This window comes from Schistocerca piceifrons, chromosome X (genome assembly GCF_021461385.2).
Source record: "Schistocerca piceifrons isolate TAMUIC-IGC-003096 chromosome X, iqSchPice1.1, whole genome shotgun sequence".
Taxonomy (NCBI): Eukaryota; Metazoa; Arthropoda; class Insecta; order Orthoptera; family Acrididae; genus Schistocerca; species Schistocerca piceifrons.
In genome coordinates, this window is record NC_060149.1 from 961835096 (window position 1) to 961859199 (window position 24104).

The following is a 24104-nucleotide window of genomic DNA, read 5'->3' on the forward strand; positions in this document are numbered from 1 at the left end:
GTTAGCTACATAACAGTGTTGTGCTCCGTAACAATAGTTAGCTGTTATGTAGTAGTGATAATCAGTAGTGCAATGTTGTGCTTAGTGATTGTTTATATTATTTACCAAAATGGGCGAAGAGGCTATACCTTGACCTGATCCTTCTAGTGACTCGCCACCAACTTTTGTGTCACTTCTGCAGCTCATTAACCTATTACACGTTCTTATTTTCCATGAGCTGTAAGCTGGCTGCTCTTGGAAGAAGGAGGCAGGGTGTGTATTAGCAGTAAGTGTGGTACGTACCGAATGCAAGCTTCCACCTCCAGCATCCTCCGTGCAGGAGCCAAGTAAAAGTATGTGATCGATCTAAAAAAATCAATAAACTTTCAATCCGAGACTGCGGATCCCAATAAGTTATTAGATAGTTTGGCCAATTTAGTTCGGTCCATAACAGGCAGCATAATAAATCCCACAGCTAAAATTGATCCCATTCAAAGCAATATTGCTAATCATATTGATCCATCCCCAAATCTCTGTTACTCGGTCGAAAGTGAACTAAAACTCTCCAGTCTGTCCGATGACGAAAAGAAAACTTTATGGCACAGATGAATTTTACAAAAAAAGCTGGTTGAGGAGTTTCAAAATACCCATTCAGATAACTTTGAAGTAATCCACCAAATGAAATTGCTAAATATTAGAGACACCTTGAGAACAGTGAAACATTCTATTACTGGTTTGGTATTAGTTAATGGTATGAGTTTTAAGCAAAATGACGACAATATTGAAAACCAGAGGGGAAACATTAGCTATATGAAATGGATAACTCAGACATCCACTTCTGAATTCTGCCAAGAAGTAAGTACAGTGATGCCATAGGTGAAAATCATTTTACAGAATTAGTCTCACTCTCATTTTCAGTGTTAACTCTAACATGCTCCAGTGCAGGAGCCAAGAGAATTTTTAGCCAGGTAAACTTGGTGAGAAAAAAAACCTCAGAAACAGAGTTAAAAAGAATTTACTCTCTGTTATTATGACTGTAAGATATGGATTGAAATGTTACCATTAACTGTTCTTCATCTGAAGTCCCAGCAGAAATAGGAAGCTTGTTGGTACAAATGCCGCATATGCGAGAGTGACCAGTGAAATCTACAGCACCAAGAAAAGAAATGAACTTGAGGAGAGTGATACTTATTTTTGCTGGATGAGTGTTTTTTCGTATTTTTATTTTTTATGTATTAAACACATTGCTTGTAGCTTAATCACTGTCTTGTAATGTGTAATTTTGGACCCACACGAAAGGAGGGACTTTTTGTTGTATGTATTTTTTGTTAGTTGGAAGTCAAATTCAAGTACATTTTTTTATGGATCCCATTGCTTTACTTTCCCCGCCTCCCAACTAGTCCATTCTCTGAGATATTTATCCAGTCTTATACCACTCTTAATATTTGTGTTCCATTCTCTGACTTCTTTCTCAAGCCCACAATTGAACAGCAATGCTGAGAATCCATCTCTCTGTCGCACTTACGTTTTTATTTCAAGGGATTCCGATAGTTCGCCCATAAATTTAACGTACGAAAATGTATTTGTAAGGGTCACTCTATCAATCGAATAATATGCTTTTTTGAAATCAATGAAGGATATTATGTATGTTTTTGCCCTTGATTTTTGGTATGCCATGATGTTTCTGAGGTTTAGTATTTGTTCTGAACATGATCTAGCCTTTCTAAAACCTCCCTGGTATTCCCTGATTTGCGGGCCCATTTGCGGCTCTGCCCTGTTCAAAAGGACCTTAGAAAGAATCTTGTATGTTATATCCAGCAGTGATATTCCTCTGTAATTGTTGGGGTCTGTCTTCAAACCTTTCTTGTGGATAGGGTGGATGAGAGCTGCTCTCCATTCTGTCTGGATCTCTTCTTCTTTCCAGATTTCTTCGAAAACACACTGAAGGGATGTAATTGCATTTTTGTCAGTTTTTTTCTATAGTTTGGCTATTATTAGGCTTTCTCTGGATGCTTTGTTGTTTTTAAGTTCTGAAATGACCTTCTGTAGTTCTTCAGTAGTCGGTGGTTCTGAATCTGGCTTCTCACGGTTATTTGGGATGGATTCAAATTTTTCAAGGATGGGTTCACAATTCAAGAGTTTCTCAAAGTAGCTTGCTAGTAATCTGCAATTTTCTGCGTTATTGTGAGCGATGGTCCCATTTACATCTCGAAATTTGAGGGTGGGTGCTTTGTATCGTGATTACCTTTGTTTGAAAGTTCTGTAAAAGCTTCTTGTGTTGTTTTTAGTAAATTCTTCATCAGTTTGGAGGAGAGTTTTGTTTTCATGTGTCTTCTTAATCCTTTTAATATTTTTATCTACCAGTTTTCTAACTCTAATGAAATTCAGTCTACTTTCTGTGATTGCCAGTTTTGCCATGCCTGTTTCTTGTTTCAACGAGGGTATCACATTCCAACGACCACCAGGCATGTTTTTTTACTTTTTGTGTTAGGTGCTATCCGTTCAGCTGTAGTAATGAGGTTTTCCTTGATATCCTCCCAGCTTTGGTGTCTGAATGGTTTCTGTTGCTTTTGTGAATTCATCTGAATTTAATATCTTTTCCGAAACACTAAACATGAATTTCAAAGGCCAAATGGAGAAACTTGAGCTAAAGGAAAGAAAAATTTTAACAAAAATTATAGGACCAAAATTTCAAGACAGATTACAGTCATCAAAAATGAAACTCTCTACAAGAAAACTGAAAAACTTTCAAATACTATGCGAAAAGGAGGATAAATTTTTATGGGCATTCTCTCAGAATGAATTCCAAGAGATTAACCAAACAAATCTTTGACTTTTTCCGTAACCGCCAAACGAAACCCAACTGGTTTAAAGAAACTGAGAAAGACCTAGTAGAATTAAAGATTTCAGAAAATTCACTTATCGATCGAACAGCCAAATTAATTTCTAAAGATGAAAACATAAGGTTCCAAAACAAATCCACACAAAAGTCGAAAGCCTTCATCTCGGAAGAAGAGAGGAAAAGAAGATCAGATAGAATGAAGAAATACTGGACCCTAAGAAAGAACAACGCGCAAAGAAATCATTGATCCAGCGTACCCCAAAGAGGGTGAAACGAAAGAAGAAGAAGAAACATATAAATTATATTTTAGCCATTTTTGGCCGTTTTGTGAGAATGTTTTAGTATTTTCATTGTGTGATAGTTGGCAACCCTGCGACTACTTTTCAAATGAGCGCCAAATTGGAATTGATATTGAGCATATATTGTAGCTTGTCACACATTTTTCTATGTGGATATTTAGTAGCAAATAAATCTCACAAGGTATAAAAATGTATAAATTTTAATATTCGTGTTTAGCTACTATGTAGCATTGATACGATGCCGAAAAGTTGTTCGTTCTAAAATAATGATTTGCTGTTTCCGAAACATTGTTGTTATTTTGTGTTTGTCATTAATGCTTTTGGTGGTTTGTTGAGATGAAATATTAAGTGTTCAATGTTTTATGATTGTGTTATTTGTCGTATAGATTCCTGTACATCGTATGTTGTAGAACTGCCCTCGTAATTGGATATACCCTTTAGAACAACATTGTTTATCATTCACAGTGACGGCGACATATGAAAAAGATAATTTTAGTTCAGAAGCTGACAGTAAAACTCAACGACTGAGTTCAGTATATATGAAAGTATTTGTAGCAATTCCGTGGTTGCTCGTAAACAGTGAAAGCTGATTGTTTTAATATCGTAACTGCAAGTAGAGTCCTTGATTATGTTTGAGTTTAATTACTAGTAAATCTTGAAGTTCAGGTAGGAAACGCTTACAAATAATAGTGAAATACGTTTACAATTGTTAGTTTTGCTATCAGTCTGTGAATATATAACAAACCTAAAAAAGCCTATTTAAAGAAGTAGATTAGTGGTCGCATACTTCGGTGTGAAGCAATCAATCCAGAATACTGAAAAAAACAGTGATTATTCGTTTGCCAGCTTTCTAGTAATAATTATTTCACTGAGAATTGCATCTAATTATCTAACAGTAAATATCATACGGTATCTATTAAATACTGGACAGCGATCATTATTTATTTATCCGACATACTTGCGTATCCTTTTATGTGGATCCCATCAGTGCCTTAATGACATGTCATTTCGTTCGGCTGTTTTTCTTTGTTTACAGGGGTCATCCCACAATGATATAGGATTTGCCCTCACAATACGATAAAAATAAATAGCTCCAGATATACAGATATATAGAATATGTAAGATTACTTTTATCAGTGGTCAACCACGACATTATCCTTCTTGGCATTAGCCTGAAATGATTTAGGAAAATCATGAAAAACGTTAATTAGGATGGCCAGATAGAACAAACTCCATCCTACTGAGTTTGAAGTTAGTAACTGAATAAGCACACTGCCTCATTCAGTTGGCCCCTATTGTGCAGTTTGCTCCAGATACTTATAAAACATTGTCACTAACTCCAGTCTGTTTAGAAAACTGACTCTGGACCTTTACAAGTCACATGCATGTCTGCCATTGTCATAAAAACTGTGTGAGCTTGCCCCCACCCCCCGCCCTAGTGTGATGTTGAGCTCAGGAAAATTACAAGGCACACACTGTAGATCTTTTTCTTTTAAAAGAATTTCATTATGACCACATATTGTGATGTGACAGGGTGCTATAGTTATCCCTTTCCATTATTAACCACTGTTCAGACTCATGTAAATGATCCATAACTGTGTACATTACTTATGAAGAATGTTATTGCTGTCTTTTTAAACAGATATATTTTAGTAATCTCTCTCATTTTCTTGGATAGGATGTATTATACAGTTTTATTTTCTGATAGAAAATGCTGTTTTGAGGTTTATGTTTGTTTTTCCATTTGTAAATGTAAGTCTGAATTGGCTCTTGTTTCATGATTATGTATGGAACTACTAGCTGTTACCTGCAGATGCTCTGGCAGATCAGTTGTCCTGTCATGACGGGTGATGAGTAAGTAGGCTATTTTACATGCAGTAACATTAGCAACCCTCACCTGTCTGCCTGTTTGAGTAACCATAGCTTGTAATATACACTGCCCCTCCTCCCAACTTCTGCAATGCACGAGATGGCTGCATTGCTGCCAAGCAGTGTGTGTGGAGGGCCATGGGCAGGAGCACACATCTATGCATTGTACTATTGAAGTAGCAACACATTATATGGTGTATAGCTTACATTTTGGTACAGATTTAATATTTTTTTAACATGATATATGTTCACTGATGTAAAATAGCTACAGTGGTTTGGTTGTGAAAAGCTAACAGGCAACACATACTTTTGTTTTTATAATATTAGTAAGGGTTAGTGGATACTTAGTAGACCAGATGTTCTGCCCAATTTGCGCAACAGATTATTGGATGTAGGCATACTCACTCGGTACGGTAAGTATAGCCAGTTTTTATAATAATTCTTTACATTGAGCCTTAACTTCCTCTTAGGTATTATTCTTACGACCCTTTTCTGAAATTTAGAAATGGTGTTCAGAATATCATAGGTAAGAACTGAGTGTATGTAGGAATAGTATGTCACCACAGGACATTGGCTGTTGCACACTGATAGTAGAATCCTGAGAACATAACATGCCGATGACATTCTTTTGTCAGTATATTTGTGTATTCATTCCACGTTAATTGACAATCAATATTCATTCCAAAAAAATTTGTGTTGGTTACAGAATCCTTAGATGTATCATCAGCTTAATGCAAAATGCTTGTTTTCCCTTTTTATGCAGGTGTGCACACTGTTTTCTTTATGGTCAGTGTTAATTTATTACATATTGCGTAATTGTAAAAGATAAGAAGTGAGTAGGTATAGATACATGTTCCAGTCTATGTGGTCTATGTCTATGTTGCTTAGACACCATACATGCCTGTACTGCCCAGTTGTAAAAGATTAGAAGCCAGCAGATATGGATATTGTCCCAGTCTCTGTTCTGAAGGGGTGCATATACAGCACACATGCCCCATTAACAAATGGAATAAATGAGTCCTTCAATTCAGGTATTTTTCCAGAATACCTAAAGCATGCACAAAGTTGTGCACTAAAGAAAGATAAGGTGTAAAGTATTGAAAACTACAGGTCAGTTCTACTGCTATCTGCACCCTCATAAGTTATTGAATCTATCATGAAAGATAGTTTAATGATTTACATGAATAATTACAGTTTTTATCTAATAGCGGTTTATAGGCAAATAAGCAGACTTGTCCATGGTTTTTGACAATGTTGGCTACAAAATACTATAAAAAGCTAGAAGCAGTAGGTGTAAAAGGAAAAGCAAATGGTTGTATCACTCTTACCTCGAAAAAAGGGTGCAAGCGCTAGAGATAGTTTACACATAAATTTTTTGTAAAACAGTTTTTAGACAAGAAACATATAAACATAGGTATCCCTTAGGATAGTGTACCGGATCCAGTTCCGTGTTTAGTACGTATCAGTGTTCTTCCAGATAGTACGAGACACGAAGAAAAAGTTCTCGTCGATTATAACAGTGACATCATAATTGCTGATAAAACACCACAGCTTGTATTTGCTAAAGCAAATGAAATCCTCAAGGATGTTTATAATTGGGCAGTACATAATAAATTAGCATCGCACACGAAGTATGCACTTCAGCATAAGGAGTAGAAACAGTTTGGTCACATTATGCATAGATGATAAATCGATAGACTTCATAATAAACTTTTCAGGGATTGTCAGTTAACAGGGAATGAACACTTGGAGATACTGGCATCCATCAGCATGCTACCAAGCTTGCCATAAGTTCTGGAAATCAGGGAATTTCAAACTTATCAGGTAAATCTGGAAAAAAATACCAGTGGAAAAATCTTTTTGTCTCAGTATATGAAGTGGATTGTTTACTGAGATGTCATGCATTGTTACTGGCTGGGCAGAGCTCACTCAGTACGTGTGCCACTTCCCAACTTTCTCATTTTTACTGCTTCTCCCCTTCCTACCACTCCCCTTAGCTCGCAGTCAGTGCCGCCACCACTTCTTGCCACTAGTCTAGCAGCTGCCGACAACAGGCAGGGACGCACGAGGTGTAGTTTGTTTGGGTCCGATTCTCAGAGATTGTCGACACGGGCCGTAGACGGTGGTCACACGTGCACGAGTTGTGTCTGAGTGATTGTGTGAATGCGTGTGTGTCATTTCGTTTTCTGACAGTGGCTGAAAATTTAATTGTGAGAGTGTGATTGTCTTTTCTGTGTGCCTGTCTGTGGCTCAGTGATACTCTTTATGGTGAGTTGCTACCTATCACCATTAGTACTGATTCTTGGAGTATTTGTGCATGCTGTCTGTTGCAAGGATCGATCACTGCAGTCTCATTTCATCAACACGGTGTCCGATACACGAACAGCTGACCACACGAGTGGACTTCCGTGACGGACCAAAACCGCAGGCCATTTCTGCAGGTATCGCTAACGGATCTGGCCTGCCGATCTGAAGCCCATAATTTCCCACTAATATGAAAGCTGTGCTTGTCAGATCTGGTCTCACTAATCTGCCCACAGGCTGGGCCTGTTTTTATACGGCATAATGTGGCAGATTTTCGTAATTTATCTGAGGACCCGGGACAGCAGTGCTTCTCGGCAGGCCAGAGGCCACAGGCAATGGATTTCAGGAATTGTGACTGTCTCACCACAAGTACATTGTACAGTGTGGTGTTTTATGGACATTTTATTTATTCTAGTACATTTTGGCACTCTGAAAGTAATTTTTATATTACAGAGTATGGATAATAAGAAGAAAAAAATTGTGGCAGTCCCTGGTAGTTTGTACGTTATGTATTCATATATTTCTCTAAAGAAAAATTACACGACACCTGTAAAATAATAGACATAACACAATGGGTAATAACTGACAATAACGAATATAATAGGACTAACATTTTATTGGCAGTCACATATACTGTTGGTTACATAAGCCTTCTGTGCCTTATACACTTCTTCCCAAGGTGCCTACTTTTTTATGAGGTTATTTCTGGAATCAGTGAAGGTATTTTAAATCTGTTTTGTGACTCCAAGGAAATGTGTATTTTTGTCACCAAATGTGTTATGTTTTATTGAAATAAAATAACAACAGTGGCCTTCATAGAACACATATACCGTTGGGCTTGCTTTCTCCATCTAAAAACATTTCATTACAGAAGATGTTGATGTTACTGCTGAAGATTTTTGCTCACACAGGGGAGAAATACAGAAGTCCTTAAATTTTTTTGTCAACTTATGTCTTTACTGACCATTGAGATCTCAAAATTTGTTAAGGAAAAATGCTAAAACTTCTCTGGAAATCAGTGAAATATCAGGGAATTTCACTTGGGAAAACTTGTGGCAACCCCGGTTATCTTTTTAAGAGTTTTTATCATCAGTATGTAACAACCGATGCCTCGTGGTGACATATTCTTCCGACATAAACCCGATTCGTAACTGTGGCATACTTTTCTGGGGCCGAAGGCACGAAACGTGGACACGATTTTCGAACTGCTGAAAAGCGCCATAGGAGTAGTAACTAGAAGTAGTCGGGTTTATTGTAAAGAGCCATACCGAGTGAGTGCCTCTAAACGATCTGAAGTCTATATCGAGGAAAACATTACTAAATAAATTGCTAATAGTTCTATACATAGCTATTAAAAAAGAGCCATTTTGGACTTACATTTACCAAGGAGAAACAAATAAAAACCCAAAACAGCATTTTCTATTGGAATAAATAAATGGTATGTACTAATTCGAGGGCTCAGAGTGGCGATTAATAATGAAAGGGGGGGACAAGTACATCACCCTGTCCCATTTCAATACATTATCATGGTTCACTGCTTTTGCAAGAACATCATTTATCAATATCTAAATTGCATGTCATTCTCCTGTGTTCAGCATCTCACTTATCATGGAAGGATGCTGACTTAATTTTTCAGGTGAAGTCAGTTTTCAGAACAGACTGGAGCTAGTGCAAATGGCATATCTGCATCCTTAGGGCCAGAAGTCATCAGTGGAAATGCTTAGTGTGTATGGCAATGAAGAGAAAAACTGTTTTGTATTATAAGCTTTATCAGAGTACTTTGTATAGTAGGCGCCTACTGAGTGACCAGCTGAATGAGGTGGTGCAGCTGTTAAGACACTGATCTCATATTTGAGAGGATGGAATTCACTTTGCCCGGCCATTCTGGTTTGGATTTTCCGTGGTTTTCCTAAATCGTTGCAGGAAAACGTCAGGATGGTTCCTTCGACAAGGGTGTGGCTAACCACCTGTATCCTGTGCAGTTATATATCGAGCTACCCGTGACAATTGCTATATCTTTTATAAGAATGAGTGATCCCCTTCAATTTACATACAATTGCTACATCATTGTGAGGTGAGCATTAGATTGGGGAGAAAAAAATTAAATGAAACATCCTTCAGGGTTTCATTTGGCTTTTCTAAAAGGGGTTCTTGTGTTCTGTGCGTGAATATGCTGTTGCTGTCATAAGCAAAGAGAACTTTCTCTCCATGTCTTGTATTGCATAGAAAGTGATTGCTATAGGCGTAGTCCATATCAGTTCAGGAAGGCTAGGAAAAAAAATCTTACCTTTACAGTCTCGGATGTTATTGAATTTAGCATATGTTAAAATGAAGGACTAAGTAAGAAACACACATTTTTTTGTTATCTCAAAAAAAAAAAAAAAAAATTGTGCTCTGAGATACAGCCCTCCAAAGATGACACTGTGCAAACCATGTGGAAGATGCAAATTTTGGAAAAAATTTAAAATGCTGTATACCTGAAACAGTACCAGGTATATTGTTTTTTTTTTTTTTTAATATTTGAAAGACAGTTGCTTTATGATTACAAAGAAACCCTCCATTTGTAGATATGTGTCAAAGTTCTTTTACTATAGTGTTCTGAACTTTTTTTATAATTTATGGATTTTTTAAAAAAAATGCTAATCCATAAATGTTTTATTTTTTTCTGTTGATTAGTACCATATAGTTTACTTTCCTTGAAAAGGAGAGCTTCCACTTTTAGGTTGAACAGGTTTTATAAACAATTGAAATTTTTGGCATACATATAACCTATTTTATTGCCACATTATCACATAATCGGCTCATAAAAATCGAAACCTAGCCTTATTTAACATAATTTTAGTTTTTAAAGATGAGTAAGAGAGACGTTTTTCGAGCATTTTAAATGGTTCCAAAATATATGTGAAAGGTCCAAAGACTTAAAGGTTTCAATTTATGCAACTTCTGTGTACTCTGTTTTGTACTGAAATTAGTCAGTCAGTGAACTAAAAATGTGTTCCACTGCTTTAGTATCTTCCTTTGATATAGAGTGATGCCTTCCTGTTGAACCAATAGGAACTGGAGCACTTACAGTCTTCAAAACATTGTGAACAGGAAGTCATCACTGATGGTGTTATTGCTGTCCTTAAGCTGATAACCTATAACCAGCAGCTGGTCCATGTGATAACATAAAGTTCACTACAATTTCGTTTAACTCATGAACTGGTGTCTATAGTCTCTGCAATCCACCAGTCACAGTCATACACAAATGCCATGAACATCCACCTTCTCAGGTTGTGAATCTCAATATTATCCTGCTGCTTCTGAGGTGTTGGCCGAACAAACAAGATTTCTTCTTTCTTTCTCTTTAAAGCGCCCATCACTTTGAGTCCAATAATTTGTCTTCTTTGTTCCTTTCACAGGAGTAGTTTGGTTGGACCATTCTTCTTTTTCCTGCTCACAGAATTCTTCGATTTCATCTTTGGACAAAAGAATGAGGGCTGTGGATGTGTTAGATTTCACGACTCTTGTAAAATCCTCAGCATTCTGAATCGCAGCTGTATGTGGTCTGGAAAAATTGTTTTGTAGCATGGTGCTACAGCAGGCCTCCTACAACACAAGACCCCTTCCCGTGACCAGTAGCACTGTATACCCAGTCAGTTGGCACAAGCAGCTTACTCAATTCAAACAACCAGTAATGAGTTTTAAAATGACTAGGAGCACCATCACAAATAATGATGATCTTTTCTGCCCCTGTGTGCAGCTGAAGAATTTTGCACATTGCTAGCAAAGCATCTGCTGAGTCATGTTGCCTGTCATCACTTATAGCTATAACACTTGTGGTTTTGTTTTGAAAATATGTCACTCCTGTAAACAGTGTAACCTGGTCATTACTCCAATGATATAACCTTGTACTTCTTGTGGGAGAATTACAGACCAGTTCTCAGCAAAATCACAGTGAAGAACTAAACATAGTTCTTCAGCGTGTACACACCCTTTCACTTCTGAAGTGTGTTGTTGCAATTTCTTCAGATGCTAGTGTGTTACTGCTTACACTGACTGTTTACCAAGTTCATCAACAAAACTGTCAAAGTCAACAGTTGTCTCAATTAGTTTATTTTCCCCCATGCTGCATGTGTAATTTCTACAGAGTTATCTGCTACATCTACCAGGCCAAGTGTCTGTAAAGACAGTCCTCCCTTTCCAGGGCAGTCACCACATTCTTGAAACAAACAAGTCTCTCACTTTACATCACAGTCCACACGCCCAACCAGGGTGTCATATGTCACGTGCTCCAATAAGTTCTTCAAAGTTACCGCACAAAGTTCAAAATTCATGCAGTACACACATAAACAGACATCTCTAGGTGGGTGTGAAACTACCCACTTAGGTCGTAGTGCATAAAATTTTGATCTTCCAATATGTGAAGTTGTATAGTTGCTCTTATAAACTGCAAAAGTTTCTTTAATACTGCAAGTCATATACCTCTTCATTTTCACAACTTTTTGGACCTTCAACTGTTACAGTTATAGTGTCTTTCTTGTTGGCACTTTGGAAATCCCATTTAGCTTCCAGATAAAATGACTGCACTATTTGAACTTGAGCTGCTTCTACAGGGTGATGATAATAGGGATCTGCTCGTGATAAGACTCCTTTTACAGACCTCGCATTTCTTGATTTGTCTACCATGTACTTTGATACTGATGGAATGTGGTTCACAATTGTTTTCTTTGAAAATGTCTCTGGAATAATAGTTAAAACTTGCACCTTTTCACCGTAGGATGCACAATATTCAACAGCTGAATTGATATTCGTGAAAAAATCCTGGCAAGAGATGCAAGAGTGCTTTGGCTCATTTTCTTCTGAAGATGGAATTTTACTTTGAAGAGTGTGGTTAGTTTTGCTGTAGTGTATCCATCATAGCTTCAGTAATTCTCTGCGCTTTCTTGATGCATAGAGCTTCTGACTTTACTTCACTGACCATGGTTTCTTAACAGGACCTCTGTAATTGACTGATTCAGGGTATTTATTTCTTCCTCCGTTGATGTAAAATCTGCATCACCTGCACCATGGGAGGCTTCACCTTGTTCAGATACTATCATTGTTGTTATTCTGTCAAAACATGTAGAACATAAAAAGTTGTCACTTTGAAGCTGAGTCTTCAGATGAGACCTCTTATTCCCAACCTGAACAAAGCCCGTTTTTTTGTTTGTCTTATATGTCACTCTTTTATGGATTTGCAAATAGTCAGCACACTTCACTCTCCTGTGGCCCCAGTCAGAAGACATTGCAAACAATCCTTTTCACATAACACACTGCAACTGCGTCAACTGGCTACTTGCTACTTCCTCACAAAAACACAGAACTCACTAGAGGGTCTCAGGTATCTTGGAAGCCTCTTCAGTAAACAAATTAGCATTGAAAGACTACAATACGGAAACCTGCAAGTGAACAACCACGACAAAGAAACTGACAAGAAACTACAACAAAGTGTAAGAAATATCTGTAGCAATGAAAGTGAAAAGAAATAACTGCAACAAAGACAATACTAATAAACATTATAACAAAGAAATTAGTAAGAAACAACTTCAATAAAGACATACATTAACCTTGAAAGTTAAAAAAATAGATTTTTTAAAATAAACCCTGTCCAACTTAAAAGTGGAAGCTCTCCTTTTCAATCCGAATGTAGAACTATGTGGTACTAATCACCAGGAAAAAAATAAAAATTTTATTGATTGGCATTTTTGAAAAAAATTGTTTTCCATAAATTATAAAAAAAGTTCAGAACACTATGGTAAAAGAGCTTTGACGATAAGTCCAAACGGATTATTTCTTTGTAATCATAAAGCAATTATCTTTCAAATAAAAAAATCCCAACAAAATATCTAGATTTGTTCCAAAATTCGCATCTTCGAAATAGTGTTCACAGTGTCATCTCTGTAGCCCTGTATCTCGGGGCAGGAATTTTTTGAAGCATATTTCACTAAGGGGGAAAAAGATACCCCATACAGAAAAATTAAAGAGGCCTTTGGGTAAAAGAGAAGCAACGGTATGTGTATTAAAAGCTGAGATGTAAAACCAGTCCTATGCAAAGAAGGGAAAGCTGAAAGGTGGAAAGAGTGTATGGAGGATCTGTACAGGGGAGATGAACTTGAAAGCAATTTTATAGAAAGAGAAGTGGACGTAGATGAAGAAGAGAGGGGAGATATAATACTGCGAGAAGAATTTAACAGAGCTCTGCATGATCTAAGTCAAAAGAAGGCCATGGGATAGACAATATTCCCATAGCCTTTGGAGAGCCAGCCATGACAAAACTCTTCCATCTGGTGTGCAAGGATGTATGTGAAAGGTAAAATACTCCTAGATTGCAAGAAGAATCTATTAATTCCAATTCAAAAGAAAGTGTGATAATTGCTGAGCTATCAGTTTAAGAAGTCATGCTTGCAAAATACTAACGCAAATTCTTTATAGAGGAATCTAACCCAACCCAACCCAACCCAACCCCAACCCAACCCAACCCAACCCAACCCAACCCAAACCCAAACTCAAACCCAACCCAAACCCAAACCCAACCCAACCCAACCCAACCCCAACCCCAACCCCAACTCAACCCAACCCAACCCAAACCCAACCCAACCCAACCCCAACCCAACGAGTTTAAGTCCAAGATGGCAAGTGAATGTAGAGAACGAACTTAGGAAAGAACTCGATTATATTATAAAATACGCAAAAACGCTTGAAAACTTGGTAATAAGTGTGAGAAATTCCTCAAAATCTAGCCTACAAGAGTTCTCAAATACTAGTCAAATAAGCAGCACACGACCAAAAACAAAAACAGCGGAACTTACTTTAAAACTAAGTAATAGGTTTAGTGTGCTTGAAAATAGCACAGAGGAGAAAGAACAATCAAATTGTACCATCATCCACACGGATAGTTCAGTGATCAACGCTAAATTGCGCTCACAAAGCAAAACAAATCGGCCTGCTATTTGGAAACAAAACAAAAAACCCACGTTGGAAAATATACATGAAATCCTTATTCTAGCAGACAGCCATGGAAGAGGTGTAGCCGAAATTATGATTTCTAAGAAAACAGGATTCAAGGTAACGCGTAATCAAACCAGGAGCACCACTATGTGAAGTTTTACATAGCTGTAATCAATCTATGACGAATGGCAGCACATGTGTGATAATTGGAGGCGCCAACGATGTATACCACAATGAAACTAGACGTGCTACAACAGTTTTAAAGCAAGTAATTTGTAAAATGCCTGAAGTGAAATTTTTTGTTGTCAGTATCCCTCATAGGTATGATCTCTTGGAAAACTCTTGCGTGAATACTGAGATTATTACCGCCTACAGACTTTTCGCTAAGATATGTCGAGGTTATCCTAATGCTACATATGTTGGGATAAATAGTGATTGCAGAGAGCATTTTACAGAGCATGGACTTCACAGAAACATGAAAGGGAAAGAAGCCATGAGTGCTGAAATATCGAATGCCATTAAAGACTCTAAAGTAGAACGAAACACTATTACCCTGCCTGAAAACGGCCTTATTAAAGTATCAACATTAGCGGAAATAGGAAGAGCTGATGTCCCACAATCATTGGTAGCAACAGAAGATTCTTTGACGTTAGAAGAAGTAAAAAAATCTGAAGTGTCGTCCAGTACAGCAGCCACGTCAGCCAAATTATCAGTAGTGTCGAAATCATCAAAAACAGCTGAACCATTATCATCAGCAGCAGATGTACCACACTCCCCAGCAGGTTCAAAATCAAGTCCAGAATCCGTGACTAGTCCATCAATCAGAAGAACAGAGGCAAGAACAGTGGTACAAAATGCCACTCAGATATCATCAACAGAAGAAAAATCAACACCATCGGAGCTTCATTTATCAGCTTCATACGCAGCTTCAACGTCCACAGTAACGTCAGTGCCAACTGTAGTTCAAGATTTAAACGAAAATACCGTTTCAGCAAAAGTTCCAGTATCAATTGGAACATCACTTCCAGTATCAGTTGGAACATCACTTACAAAACCAGACTCAGCATCAAAACTGGCAGCATCTCCAACATCCACTGAATCATCAGCTTCAGAAACACCTCCAGCATCCACTGAAACAGCAGCTACAACTACAGATACAAGAAGTATGGTGGCACGTCCAGGGGTAAGAAATACAAGGAGCAGGAAACGTGTAATTCTTAAGGATTTTTGGTACCCAGCCTCGGCAAGGAACAGCCGGTAACATTGGGAAACATGAGTACAAACTCCTCTCAATCTAATTTCAATAATTTCAAAATAATGAGCCTTAACATACAATGCATTAAAAATAAAATATTAGAACTTGAGATTGCAGCCAGTGAAGCTAGTATAGATTGTATTTGCATTCAAGAAAATTGGTGCATGAGTTATGAACTAGAAAATATTTGCATTTCCCCATACAAATTAGTAAGCCATTTTTGCAGGAAGGAAACAAGACATGGCGGTGTTTGCATTTATGTAAAACCTGGAGTAAAGGTTAAAAATATGACTGTAACTGAATCCATGAATGAAGAAAAACATTTTGAGGCTGCAGCAATACAGTTGAATATGCAAAAGAGTAAATTAATAATAATGTCAGTGTACAGATCACCATGTGGTGATCCGGAAATTTTTAGAAATAAGTTAGAGGCATTGCTCAAAGTATTACATCATAAAAAATCAACAATAATTATAAGCAGAGATTTTAATGTCAACTTATTGACTGAAGGTGCATCCAAAGATTAGTTCCTGAATGTTTTACAAAGCTTCAATTTGTATCCACATATAACGAACCCTACAAGAATAACAAACTCTTCAAAAAGTCTCATAGATAATATCTTCACAAATATAGATGCCATAGATATAGATGTAATAAATGTTGACCTAGGAATATCTGATCACAATGCACTTATCCTTAAATTTCCCATAGCCCCTGTGACCAAAAATAGTTCATACCAAATGTACAAAAGAACCTTCTCCACAAGTAGTTGCAGTCACTTCATAAATGCACTGACTAACCAATCATGGGCAGAAGTACTGTTACAAACTAGCACAAACACTGCATATAATGTTTTTTCTTCCCTGTTTATGTTGAATTTTGAAATGTGTTTTCCTAAGAAACTTGTCAAAACAAACACATATGGGCATACACATGCTAACTCCTGGATCACAACAGGTATTAGAAATTCCTCCAGGACCATGAAAATGCTTAACTATAGACTGAAAAGTTGGACTGACCCCAAGTTTAAAGAATATGTAACAAATTACAAAAAAATATAGAAAAGTAATTACAAAAGCAAAATTACTAAGTAATGATAAATTAATAAGAAAATGAGGCAATAAATCAAAAACTATTTGGGGAATTGTGAAAAGGGAAAGAGGTAAGGGCCTCAAGGATCAGGAAATAGTGCTCAAAAATAGTGAAAATATTGAATTAAAAGATGAAACTCTGGCAAATTACATTAATAATTACTTTTTAAGTGTACCAGTCATTAAGTAAAAACTTTACTAAACATGAGAAATTAACAGCCCTAAAAGTAGACAGTAGTATGTTGTTAATTCCCACAAATGATAATGAAATATTAAAGGTGATAAAGAGTCTAAAATCAAAAATGTCTGCAGGTGTGGATGAAGAGCCTGTGTCAATAATAAAAAAAGTTGCCCAACAAATTATAAAGCCCCTGGTACATATTGCCAATTTGTCTTTCAGCGAAGGTGTGTTTCCTGAGAGGTTGAAAATCTCTAAGGTTAGACCTCTGTTTAAAAAAGGAGATCCATACAAGGTAGAAAATTATAGACCAATATCCCTTCTCCAATCATTTTCAAAAATTCTAGAGAAATTAATGAAAACCAGACTCATAAATTACTTAGATGCTCACAAACTTCTAAACTGCAATCAATATGGCTTTCACTCAGGCCACAGCACAGAATCAGCTATCCATGCCTATACCAAAGAGATTGTCAGGAGTCTCGACACTAAAAAATGTGTAGTGGGAATTAACTTAGATTTATCTTAAGCTTTTGATACAGTAAATCACAAAATTCTGTTAAACTAGTTGGAGGCAATAGGTGTAAGGGTAGTTGTGAAGCAGTGGTTTGAATCTTACCTTCAAGATAGAACTCAGGTGGTACAAATCATCGCAGAGCATAAAAATCAGAAAATCAAGTGGGTCTCAGATGCAAAGAAATTGGAAATAGGTGTCCCACAGGGCAGTGTTCTCGGTCCTTTATTATTCTTGCTTTATATAAATGACATAAAAAATCCTAATATTTCTACCAAAATAATGTTGTTCGCAGATGACACTAGCATAATTATAAGTGATGATAAAAAATCATTAACCACCACAACTGATATAGTCCTGAAATATATTCAACATTGGTTTAATGCTAATGAGTTAACACTTAATCTAAGTAAAACAAATTATATACATTATGGCAAAGCAACTCAAGATATGGACCTCCAGTTAAAACTAATGGATAAGAAGATAGAGAGTGTACAATCCCCAAAGTTTTTGGGCATGCACATTGATCAAACTTAAGCTGGAAAGACCATCTCAAGTACTTATCCCATAGGCTCAATTCGGCATGTTTTGCATTGAGGATATTATCTAGAGTATGCAGCACAGACTGTACTAGACTAGTGTATTTTGCTTACTTTCAATCCATCGTGTCTTATGGCATAGTGTTCTGGGGTAAAACTAAATCAAGCTTAACAGATATCTTCAAATTTCAGAAAAGAGCTGTACGAATCATAACACATAACTCTCCAAGAACTCATTGTAGGCCCCTTTTCAAAGAACTGCAAATACTCACAATACCATCACTGTATATTTTTAAAAGCATTCTGTGTACAAGAGCACATATGAAAAATCTACGTACAAATGAGGACTGCCATAATTATAATACTAGAACTCGTAAGAATTTGTATGTAGAAAGGGTAAGGACAACACAAACCCAAAAGCATGTAAGTTATTTTGGAATAAAACTCTACAATGCTCTGCCAGTGTACATGAAGGCAATAATAGATGAAGTAAAATTTAAGACTGAACTTAAAAATTACCTTTTAAGCAAAACTTTCTATGACGTAGATGAGTACTTTGATTGTGTGTAAATTTATTGCCAAAAATTTCAATTTGTATGTCTAAACTTGTACTTTTAAAAAATGTCTTGAAAGTGATATTCCATTATTATGTCTGTAGTACTTGTACTAGTATGATAACTTTGTTGTGACAATTCCTACATCATGTAAATGATATACAGGAAGATAATAAAATGAAATGAAATGGAAAAAACTGGCAGAAGTCAACTTTGGGGAAGATAATTTTGGATACTGGAGAAATGTAGGAACATGTGAGGCAATACTAACCTTGCGACTTATCTTAGAAGATTAAGGAAAGACAAACCTACATTTATAGCATTTGTAGGCTTAAGAAAACTTTTGACAGTGTTGGCTGGAATACTATCTTTGAAATTACGAAAGTAGCCAGGGTAAAACACAGAGCACAAAAAGTTATATGTGTCTTCTATGGAAATCAAACGGGAGTTATGAGCATCGAAGGACGTGAATGAGTAGCAGTAATTGAAAAGAGAGTATAACAGGATTATAGCTTATCCCTGATGTTATTCAGTCTGTGCTTTGAACAAGGAGTAAAGGAAACGATGGAGTAATTTGGAGTAGAAATTAAAGTTGAGGTAGAAGAAATAAAAACTTTGGTGATTGCAAGTTGTCAAGAGACAGCAAAGAACTTGGAAGAGTTGTTGAACAGAATGGACAGTGTCTTGAAAGGAGGATGTAAGATGAACATCAACAAAATTCCAGCAAAGGTAATAGGCTGTAGCTGAATGAAATCAGGTGATGCTAAGGGAATTAGATTAGGAAATGAGACACTTAAAGTTGTAGATGAGTTTGATATTTTGGATGCAAGATAATTGACAATGTCCAAAGTAGAGATGATATAAAATGTAAGCTGATCGGTTTATCGAGCACATTCTGAGACGTCAAGGGATCACCAGTTTAGTGTTGGAGGGCAGTGTGGGGGGTAAAAATCATAGAGGAAGACCAAGAGATGGATACAGTAAGCAGATTCAGAAAGTACTTATTCAGAAATAAAAAGGCTCACATGGGATAGAGTAGCATGGAGAGCTGCATCAAGCCAGTCTTCGTACTGAAGACCACTACAATAACAATATCCTGTGACCAAAAATCACATAAAAAGCAAAATGATAATGGTTTCTATTGTTGTGAAACTGCTGCAAGACATGTTTATATGCATCGACCATTTTCTACTTCTCAAGTTGAAATCGAGAAACAGCATGTTCCACAACAGCTCAGAGTGTCTTGGGGTCATGTTCAGAAAGTGTTGTACAATGAGTGCCTTGAATTCAGCTGTTTTTAATTGGAGCACTGATCACAACATCCTTCGGATAACCCCACAGCCAGAAGTCACACGGATTAAAATCAAGTGACATGGATGACCACATTCTAAGGAAATTATGGTTGATAATAGTAGAATTTCCTAAATGCCTTTGCACTGGGTGTGTGATGTGTGGAGGAGAACAGGGTTGTATAAAAAAGATCCCGGCCACACATCCACACTGTTGGAGAAATGTAATAATATTGGTGCGCATCAAAGATGGTACAGATAACAGGTCCCGCAGAACTCATGTCCTCAAAAAAATACAACCCTGCAGTAAACGATGCCATCACCCCACACCACACAGTCACCTTTGCAGAATAAAGTGGTTTTTTTTTTGGTCATCAGTCTACTGACTGGTTTGATGCGGCCCGCCACGAATTCCTTTCCTGTGCTAACCTCTTCATCTCAGAGTAGCACTTGCAACCTATGTCCTCAATTATTTGCTTGACGTATTCCAATCTCTGTCTTCCTCTACAGTTTTTGCCCTCTACAGCTCCCTCTAGTACCATGGAAGTCATTCCCTCATGTCTTAGCAGATGTCCTATCATCCTGTCCCTTCTCCTTATCAGTGTTTTCCACATATTCCTTTCCTCTCCGATTCTGCATAGAACCTCCTCATTCCTTACCTTATCAGTCCACCTAATTTTCAACATTCGTCTATAGCACCACATCTCAAATGCTTCGATTCTACTGGTACTGGTTGATGTGCATGTGGATTTTCCATTGCCAATTTTCTGCAATTCTGCATGTTGGAGATGGAAATGGGCTTCGTCTGATCCACAGAATGTTCCATTGCCATTCATTGTCCAATTCCATGTGAGCAAGGAGTTCCAGATCAAGTATTCATCTTGCTGGTAGGTCAGCAGGAAGCAACTTCTGAACATGGGTGATTTTGTGTGAACAGTAATGCAGGATATTTTGTAGGATTTTATGCGCCATGCTTGTAGGCATGGCCAGTGCTCTGGTAGTTCCCTATGCACAGCATGTTTGCATGCCACTGCTCGACCCCTCCTGCAATTCTGTGGCCACTACTTTGATGGACGTCAGTTCAGCTGCTTTCCTCCCTCCGCCACACTCACACTGCACTTCAAAACAACCTGTCTTTTCGCATTTTGTAACGATTTTCTCCTGACCCTTAGCAGACATTGGACAAATGCCTTTTTTCATAATCTCGAGTGTCTGGAACTTCTGCAGTGCTTCTGGCATACAGTCACCGTTCTTGTAAAGAGCCTTATCAGCAGTGTGCGACGCTTCATGGAGACAGCCATGTTGGGTGTCTCGGATGCAAACTGAGCAACAGTCATGTGACGTGCATCAGTCGGTTTCCATATTCGGGTGCTTACAATACCATCGTCATAAAATTTTTTTCAAATTTTGTTTTTGGTGCATGACATTTCGCTCTGTGTCAGTATTGTGCTGTTCAAATCTTATAATATGCTGTTCAAATTTGATGTCATTCTGAGCAGTGGTTCTCTTTCTACAATGTTTTTAAACTCAAACTTTAATTATGGACACCTTATATACTAAGAACAGAACAGGATCCAATACACTGCCCTTAGAGACATATTTGTTTATATGTATCTTTTCTAATAATTGTTGTACTAAAAATCTATCGTGAGTAGACAATCTGAACTATCTCTACCCTAACCCTAAGCACCCTGTTTTGCACATAAGTTTGCTGTTTCTCTTACGCTTAGTACTTCTAGCTTGTAAAGTAGTATTTTATGAACAGTGTCAAAAGCCTTGGACAAGTCTATGAATATGTCTGTGACACAATCATCCTTGTAAAGATCTTCAAGTATCACTTTTGTGAATTCTTTAATGGTCAATACTGTTCTTTTCCCACTTTGGAAGCCGAATTGTGCGTCATTAAAAAAGTTGTAATTATTAATGTAATGCATTAGTCTAGCTTTCATGAGACATTCATTTAATTTTGAGAATGCAGACAGTAGTGGAAATAACTTGTTGTTTTTAGTGCTCTCCACACCTTTCTTTAACTAAGGGCACATTTCATGTGTGTTTCTTGTATTTGAAGTAAAGGACTAATTTATTACGTTTGTTATGGAGCTTATATGCTGTCTATGCACACCTTCAGAATAGAGACTGGACCTCACCTGTGCCTCCTGGCTCCTTATTTTTTAATTTCTGTCTTGTTTTCATGACTTTAAGCTCTGTTGTGAGAAACATCATTTTGTTTGCTGTGTAAGTCATTGGAGGTGTACATGCATTCTAAGAAGATTTGATAGAAACTTCTTTACAATACCGAATAAATAATCATTTACAAAATTTGCCAATTCCAAAGGATTTTCGGTTATTCTGCTCCCATCTGTATTCATGTGTAATTGTACTTCTGTCTGTCTTTTCCAGTCTCTTATTCTGTGACATCCCATATTACTCTGTTTTTATTTTCTGCGTTATACAAGTATATTATTTTGTCATTGAATGTTTTTTTTCCCAGAAAACAACACTCCTCTGTATATTTTTTATATCTGTGACAGTAATCTAGGAACTGTGGATAAGTATATAGAACTTTTGTAAAGAATGGAGAAATTTTAGTTTTTGGGAGGAATTTCAGATACCTGCAATTATCGATCTATTTTCCTTACCTGCTGCTGTTGAAGTGCTTACTTTTAGGAACATCTCCTCAAAAACTAATTTAAACAATTTACAGAATTCAGGGAACTTAGATCAACATTGTCATACTTCATCATATGTTTGATTTGCCAGTGCCCTAGAAAAAAAATGTAGTTTATGTTCCAAGAAGATCCTTTTAAAGCCTGAAGTTTTGTGACTTTTATCAAGCCTATCTTTAGTTTTATTATGTACAGGGTGCAGCCAACTGCAGTTGGTGGCTCATGTCAGTACCAATGACATGTGTCGCTTTGGATCAGAGCAGATTCTATCTGGTTTCGGGTGGCTAGTGGAAATGGTAAAGACTGCCAGTCTTGCTTCCGAGATTAAAGCGGAGCTCACCATCTGCACCATCATCAATAGAACCGGCTGTGGTCCTTCGGTGCAGAGCCGAGTGGAGGGTCTGAATCAGAGGCTCAGGCTGTTCTGTGACTGTGTAGGCTGCAGATTCCTTGACTTGCACCATCAGGTGGTGGGTTTCTGGGTTCCACTTAACAGGTCAGGAGTCCACTACATACAGGAGGTGGCTACATGGGTAGCAGGGGCTGTGTGGAAGGGACTGGGTGGTTTTTTAGGTTAGAAGGTCTCTGGGAACCATAGAAGTGGACAGGTAAAACACAGTAAGGTAGTTGTAGAAACGATTGGTATTGTAGTTGTAAATTGTCGTAGCTATGCTAGGAAAGAACCAGACCTCCAAGTCCTAATAGAAAACACTGAAGCTCAAATAGTTATAGGTACAGAGAACTGGCCAAAGCCAGAAATAAGTTCAGCCGGAATTTTCTCAGACGATCTAACAGTGTTCAGAAAGGATAGATTAAATACAGTTGGTGGTGGAGTATTTATTGCTATCAGAGGTATCTTGCCTTTTAGCGAAATTGAAGTAGATAGTTCGTGTGAAATAGTATGGGAAGAGGTTATACCTGACAGTTGGACTAAACTATTAATTGGATTGTTTTACGGACCCCCAGACTCAGAAGATATAGTTGTTGAACATTTCAAAGAAAACTTGAGTCTCATTTCAAATAAGTGCCCAACTCATACAATTACAGTCGGTGGTGACTTTAATCTACCCTCAATATGCTGGAAAAATTATATGTTTAAAGCCAGTGGCAGGCATAAAACATCATCCAAAATTGTACTGAATGTTCTCTCAGAAAATTATTTTGAACAATTAGTTCATGAGCCCACTCGAAGTGTAAATGGTTGCGAAAGCAACAAATAATCCTGGACAAATAGTGAGTATTGTGATGAATACAGGGATTAGGGCGACCACAAGGCAGTTGTTGCTAGGCTGAATACCATAACACCTACAACCATCAAAAAGAAACACAAAGTATATCTATTTAAAAAAGCTGATAAAAATGCTCTTATCGCCTTTTTAAGAGACAGTCTTCACTCCTTCCGATCTGATCATGTAAGTATAGAAAAGTTGTGGAATGTTTTCAGAGATAGTATCGACAGCAATTGAGAGATATATAGCACATAAATTAATAAGTGATGTTACTGATCCCCCATGGTATACAAAACGTGTCAGATCGTTGTTGCAAAAACAACGAAAAAAGCATGCCAAATTTAAAAAAATGCAAAATTTCAATGATTGGCAAATTTGACAGAAGTTTGAAATATAGCGCGTACTGCAATGTGAGATGCTTTTAATAATTTCCACAAGGAAATTCTGTCTCGAAATCTGGCAGAAAACCCAAAGAGATTCTGGTCATACATGAAGGACACCAGTGGCAAGACACAATCAATACCTTC

At 37.3% G+C, this 24104-nt stretch overlaps 1 long non-coding RNA gene across 1 annotated transcript in view; it reads left to right on the forward strand.

Moving 5' to 3' along the window:
* The first annotated feature begins 3699 nt into the window (after positions 1 to 3699).
* LOC124723216 overlaps positions 3700 to 24104 on the forward strand; it is a 43318-nt gene continuing 22913 nt past the window's right edge. Inside the window, exon 1 of the long non-coding RNA XR_007006541.1 lies at positions 3700 to 3786. This is a non-coding gene — a long non-coding RNA (uncharacterized LOC124723216). The remainder of the gene's footprint in view (positions 3787 to 24104) is intronic.